Here is a 7,061-nt window from a genome sequence, read left to right as displayed (position 1 = left end):
TATGACCCCAAGCCCCAAGATAGGCTAACACATAGTGTATGACCAAGATCTGATGAGATCGGCCACCTGTTCAACCACTTGTTAATGTGTAAATAGGATTAGGCGATATTTAGAGGGTGGGGTTCTTCCTCTAATGATAGGTTACACATTTGCCTTTCATACGAAAGGACTTTTCAATACATAGAAAGTAAAATGAGAGAGGGATTCTTACAGTCGATTGCAGAGAACAGCTGCAAAACACATTTCTAAATAAAGAACTGAATCCAGCGTGAAAGCATAGACTCAAATTACAGCTAAAACTACCAGCTACTTGATTAGTGCTACGTTACACTACGGAATGTAAACAGCTAGCTGAAAGTAAAGGGTTATACTAAGAAATAGCTTGACAGGGAAGATAAAAGATTACACTATGTAATGTAAATTGACTGGTAATTAAAAGGATAATTGAAAGGTAATGTTTGGTTTGATTAGGTTAGTATAGATAAAATTTTCATGTTTGGTTACTTTACTATTTATTACCTTAATCCGGTCATCTGGATCATTCCCATGTTCTAACGATTGCCATAACTGTTCACCACTACATGACTTCCTCTGTTTCTTCTTTTGTCATATGTCTCGTAATCGCCCCTTCACGATTGCTCTTCTATCAGTCGCTTAAATAATGATGTGGCATTGTTTGATACATTCCAGTTGTTATTACCAAAAACTCTTCTTCAAATCTTCAAATATACCATGCAGATCTGTATAGATCACACGTAGCCTATTCTGATTGGTTCTCATAAGGAATGGCGATAATGGGATGAACATTGCCCCCCAAGTCACTTCGTGTTAAGGGTCAAATATTGCATATTAGACCCCAGTTATTACCTGAATTTACAAACATGATGCTGTTTAACGGCCTATTTTAATCGTATTTGTGTTGCAAGGTATATTTAGGAGCCTAGACTGGAAAATGGTACTAAAAACATGGATTTAATGCTCAAAAATCACCAAGGCAAGGGACAAACCTTAGGGGACTAAGATCGAAGAATTTACACGTCAGAGATCTGAGAAAATCACGTCACTCACGTTAAACGGGCCTGAAAATCGCCCAGAATGCAAGATCACAAGGTTCCTACCATTCGTTTGGCTTGAAACTTTATATTTAGCCTGAAGACCATAAATTAACCATACACGTTGAATTTCAGCCATTTTATCCTTGTTGAAGTAACCAAACAGACAGATCAGCCCCTAAAATACTGATCTGGGGCCCAGCTAATTTCTGGATATGCCTCAATTTCGGTCTCAACCACTTAAATTAGATGAGAAAAGGGATAGACGGAACAGATTCCTCATATACATCATAGTTGACTCCACATGGGGTTGAGTGTGCACACATTGCACGCGCATGCACACAACACGGGATTGGTCAACATTCTTTGACTAAGCCCCGCCTGTCTCTTTCCACTCCGTCTCGCGCTAGGAGATAGCGTCCAACATTGTCCAACGCTGCGATGCCCAGTGGACCCCACTAATCGTCCGAATCACTGATCTGGACCGTCCATTGCATCCTTGGGGTGGGGAAGACCCTAACCATGGTGGCCTTTTGGCCCCATACAAACGTACACACGTGGATCTCTAGAAAATGCAGGATAAACGGTGAGTTGTTTTAATAAGTGGACCACACCAAAACTCGACTAAAATTACTTCTTTTTTACTAAAATTTCGTCAGGAATCCAATGAACGGGGTGGATTTCTCTGAAAACATCTCTGTGGGCCCCACCGAACATGCCATCGCAGTAAAATTCGTAAGAAACACACGTCCGATTTTTCTGGACGTTGCGGGGAGTTGTGGGCCTCTGTTTGTGGTCAGATGGGTGATCCAAACCGTTCAGAACCTTCATAGGGGATCTTTAACCCAACCATGGAGGCAAAATTGACTCTTGGATCGTCCACCGTCCGAAAATTCCATCAAAATGCAACTCAACTTGCGTTTTCGCGGCTGCACATGTTGCTGTGTGTAAACAACCACTCCACCGACCACCTTAGTCTATAAAAGGAGGAGAGCGAGCATGGAGAAGGGCATCAAATCAGATCCGAGGACGTGGGCAGCCGTGGAGGCATCTTGAAGTAGTGTGAAGCCGGTTTTCAGGAGATCTTTCTTCCTTTTCTTTTTTTTTCTTTGTTTATTCATTTCCTTTTCTGAGATTTTAGCATGATTATGTCAGGCTAAACCTCTTAGCTAGGGCTAAGAGGTGAAGCTTGTAGCATGATGGGGTGTGTTCTACGGCTTTGATTCATGTGTATTGAACTCTCTTCGATTCTAGTTTGATTATATGGAATATTCATCGTTTTTAATGGTTTGTTGTGACTTAAATTACAATGGATTTGCGATATCTTTAAGTATTTTCTATGCATGAATAGAGGTTATGGTTGTAGGAGCCCTATTGTTCACCATCGTCTCACGGGCAAGGTTGGATGACGTTCATAACTCTCTCAAATTGGTTATGGATTGGTTAAATTCTGTTGTTTGCTTTGTCTCATGGACATGATCTTCTGATGGAATCAAGTCTAATTCTCATACCTCTCATCTCTTGAAAACTGGATCAAAGGAAGTTCAGATTTGATTTTCATGGTTATATCTTCCAACTGGATGAAGATGGGACTCTAAGTCCAGTTGCGTTCCTGAATCAAGCATACGATCTCCCTGATCTCTACAAGTAGATCCTTGAACCCTAGTTTCCCACCTTTAAATTTTACAAGTTTTAATTGATAAATTCACAATTATTCCCTTCTTTTTACCTGATTTAGATTACATCTTCGCCTAGTTCTAGTTCGAGTTACTTTCAAATTACGTACAAGGTACAGTCTCTGTGGATTCGACCTCAGTCTTACCGAGTTTATTACTACATCACAACTCTATACTTGGGGTGTGAACACTTCGCCTTTCGAAAAAGGTGAAAGCGTCGTGTGACGCCTCATTAATTCAGTATTTATTATCCACACGTGGCAGCAGGCCAATAACTTCCCTCGGCCGATTCATCATAATACGTTAGGGATGGTTGCCTTTTATCGAAGCAAGAATCGAACCCCATGCCAACACGTGTTATTACATCATTTCACATAAAATTGCAATTATACCCTAACAAATACTCCTCTACCTCGGCCGATATAAGCATTGTTTCGAAATCCATTTTCATTCTTATGCCTTCATTCCCTCTTCTTCAAAGTAACTTTGAATTTCAACATTTTCTCAAGCAATGGCTGCCTCCTCATCTTTTACCCATCATTCCAGTAAAATGATCTCGTCACATTGATGGATGCTCTCACGAAGAAATACATCGATAAAATGATCTTGCAATCACCCATTAGAGACTACTAATATATAGGCCCGGCATTCACTCCAACGACTGGTGTTGAAGAAGTCAGTATGATGGACACTTTGTTTCTAATTTGCCCTGGCAAAACTTTGTTGATCCAGTCAGAAAACATTCATGATCCTTCTAATGCTCTAAAGAATCCTCGATCATGGCCAAAACCCCTCCCTAAATGGGTCATTTGGTATGCTCGTGTCTCATCTCAATATGAGACAACATGGAGAGAATCAGCCATTTATAAGTGCATCAAGCTCTCCATCTACGATTAGCCTTCAGATCTCGCTATCCTTGTTGCATCTTCGACATTCTAGAGCTCTTCTACCAATACATTCTTCTTTGGCTGCAATCGCATGAGTCCAACCATCTTCGACATCACACCTGTCACTCAACTTCTTCTTTTTGGTGAAGTCGTTTATCTAAGTTTCACATAGAAAGAGGTAAAATGTTTTTTGAATAAATATGGTAAAGCCTATTCTCACTTTCTGCAAGCTTACTATAATCGCAGTGAACCAGTCAGTTACAAGGAACACATGGTTTTTTTGCTACTTTGGATTTTCTATTACCTGCTCTGCATGAATGCCCTACAAGTTACTAATGAATACGTTCATCTGGCCAAGGCCCTTGCTTAAGGTCGAAAAGTTGCTTTAGCACCTTTTGTACTCAACCACTTGTACAAGAGTATTTACAAAGTTACCACTAACGGTCTATTTCTTAAAGGAGGACCATTGTGGCTTCTTCAAATGTATATCTATGAGTACTTTCATCCTTCTTGTTCACACCCCAAGTATAGGGTTGCGATATAGTAATAATCTCGGTAAGACCGAGGTCGAATCCACAGGGACTAAACCTTATACATAATCTGAAAGTAACTAGAACTAGAATTAGACGAAGATGTAATCTAAATCAGGTAAATTTAAGAGAATAATGGTGAAACACTTTAATTAAAATTTGTAAAATTCAAAGATGGGAAACTAGGGTTTCTAAGGATCCGCTTATAGAGATCAAGGAGATTTACGCTTGATTCAAGAACACAACTGGATTTAGAGTCCCATCTTCATCCAGCTGGAGGATATAACCTTAAAAATCAAATCTGAACTTCCTTTGATCCAATTTTCAAGATATGAGAGTTATGAGAATTAGACTTGATTCCATCACAAAACGATGCCCATGAGACAAAGTAAACAACAGAATTTAACTAATCCACATCCAATCTAAGAGAGTTATGAACATAGGGAAAGGTTCCGTCATCCAACCATGCCCGTGAGACGATGGTGAACAACAGTGTTCCTACGACCATAACCTCCATACATGTATAGAAAATATCCAAAGCTATCGCAGATCCATTGTAATTTAAGTCACAACAAACCATTAAAAACTATGAATATTCCATATAATCAAACTATAATCAAAGAGAGTTCCTAAACATGAATTAAAGCCATAAAAAACTACCCATCACGCTACATGCTTCACCTCTTAGCCCTAGCTAAGAGGTTTAGCTAGCCATAACCATGATCATCTAAACTTGAAGGAAAGAAGAAATAGAAATAATGAATAGGAAAGATTAAGCATGAAGTCGTCCACGGCCGACCCCCGATTTCTCACTCTCTCTCTCTCTCTCTCTCTCTCTCTCTCTCTCTCTCTCTCTCTCTCTTCTTTTCTTCATCCAGAGATAGATGTTCTCCACGTCCTCCCTCACTTTAATAGGCTTCAGGGATGATTTAGAGTGCTGGAGACAGTGGAGAAAGCCTTTCGCAATGCAATTCGCAAAAATGCAAACATGTTGTGTTCGGGTGGAATTTTCAGCCAAAGGAAGTGTCAAAAACTTGGTTTTTCTCTATGGCTTTGGTCTTTTTTTTTGCTTGGGATTCCTCTAAACAGTTCAGATCATCCAACCGATCAAGGATGGTGGGCCACAACTCCCTGCAACTCTCGGATGCATCCAGACATCCGTTTTAGAAAGTTATTGCGCTGACATGTTCGATGGGCCCCATAGTGATGTTTTCGATGAAATCCACCTCGATCATTGGATTCATGGCGAAATTTCAGTCGAAAAGGAGTGGTTTTGGTCGAGTATTGGTGCAGTCCAGTGTATCAAATCAACTCGTCATTCATCCTGCATTTTCTAACGATCCATATGTATACATGTGCATGGGGCCAAAAGGCCACCATTACTAAGGTCGAGCCCCCCATCTAGAGCATATAGATGGTCCGGATTATCCATTTGGATGATGGGTGGGCCTCACTACTCAAAACCGGATCGGGTAGGTGCGTCCATTGGACATCTCGCGCAGGAAGGAGTTTGAGTCGGTCAGCCCTCTGTTTGACCGGACTCTCTATCCGGTGCACATCTCGTGCATGTGTACCCTATGTACATGCAATGTGCATGTAGGTCCATCATGATGTTCGTGAGAAATCCACTTCGTCCATCCGTTTTGCCACCTCATTTAAGGGGTTGAGACTAAAATTGAAGCATATCCAGATATCAGGTGGGCTCTAAATTAGTATTTTAAGACTTAATCTGTCTATTGGGCCACTTCCAAAAGGATCCAATGGCTGAAATTCAACGTGTACGGTTAATTTTGGATTTCAGGCCAGATATAAGGCTTTGAGCCAAACGAATGGTGGAAACCCTGTGATCTTGCATTGTGGACGATTTTCAAGCCTCTTTAGCATGAATGGCTTGATTTTCTTAGATCTCTGGCATGTAAATTCTTCGATCTCAGTCCCCTGAGGTCCATCTCTTACCTTGGTGATTTATGAGCATTAAATTCATGCTTTTAATACCATTTTTCAGTCCAGGCTCCTAAATTCATCTTGCAACACAAACACGATTGAAATAGGCCATTAAACAGTATCATGTTCGTAAAATCAGGTGATAACTGAGGTCTAATATGCAATATTTGACCTTCAACACCATCGTATACCACTCCATCCACTCTAAGGCTGTTTACTCTTCCCATGGCGAACACATCATCCATTCCCCTCAATCAATCCAACCATTCTCTTCCTATATGAACAATTTATTTTTTCATTGAGTAGAAATAAATGAAATCGATCGTTCACTCCATTTCATGATGGAGAATACTATCCTGGTTGGTTTACTGGTCGATTTACACAGGAGAACGACCATGAGGCATCCTAGACACACCTAGCTTGGGAGAGTTACCTCATCGTTCGAGACCTTCCCTATGAAGGTACGATCGATTCCGGCAAAAATGCTTAGGTCGGGATCAAGCAATATTGCCCAAACTTGCTTGCTCAAAAATTCAGTTTAGTTCAATGCATCCCCTATCCATTCACCCAGAAAACTTGTAACCAACTCCCTTTTAATCGACCAGTTGTTGACAACGTCGAACTCTACTACTTTCTACATTCTTCTTTCTAAGAAGCTAGTATGGCTCTTGATCTTCCCTTCTATTTAAATCATTTACAAGCAATGGATACTTTTGTCGATTGGTATGAGAGCCATTATCAGAAATTAATAAATAAATCTTAAGAAGAGATTATAGCTTAACTTTCTTCCCAGATTGAGCTAAAAGAAAGAAAAGAACATCACCTTTATCAGTCGTTACACTTAATCGAAGGACGAATAAGTCGAAAACCAAATCCACCATGACATCTCCTCATATTTCACCAACTGAAATAGCAGTTGCTCCATCGAAGCACCAGAAGATCATGGCGATTGCCCAATACAATCTAGAACCG

The sequence above is a fragment of the Magnolia sinica genome, chromosome 19, assembly GCF_029962835.1.
Source record: "Magnolia sinica isolate HGM2019 chromosome 19, MsV1, whole genome shotgun sequence".
In the NCBI taxonomy this organism is placed as follows: domain Eukaryota; kingdom Viridiplantae; phylum Streptophyta; class Magnoliopsida; order Magnoliales; family Magnoliaceae; genus Magnolia; species Magnolia sinica.
The sequence above is the reverse complement of the archived record's forward strand: the minus strand, read 5'-3'. Positions refer to the sequence as shown.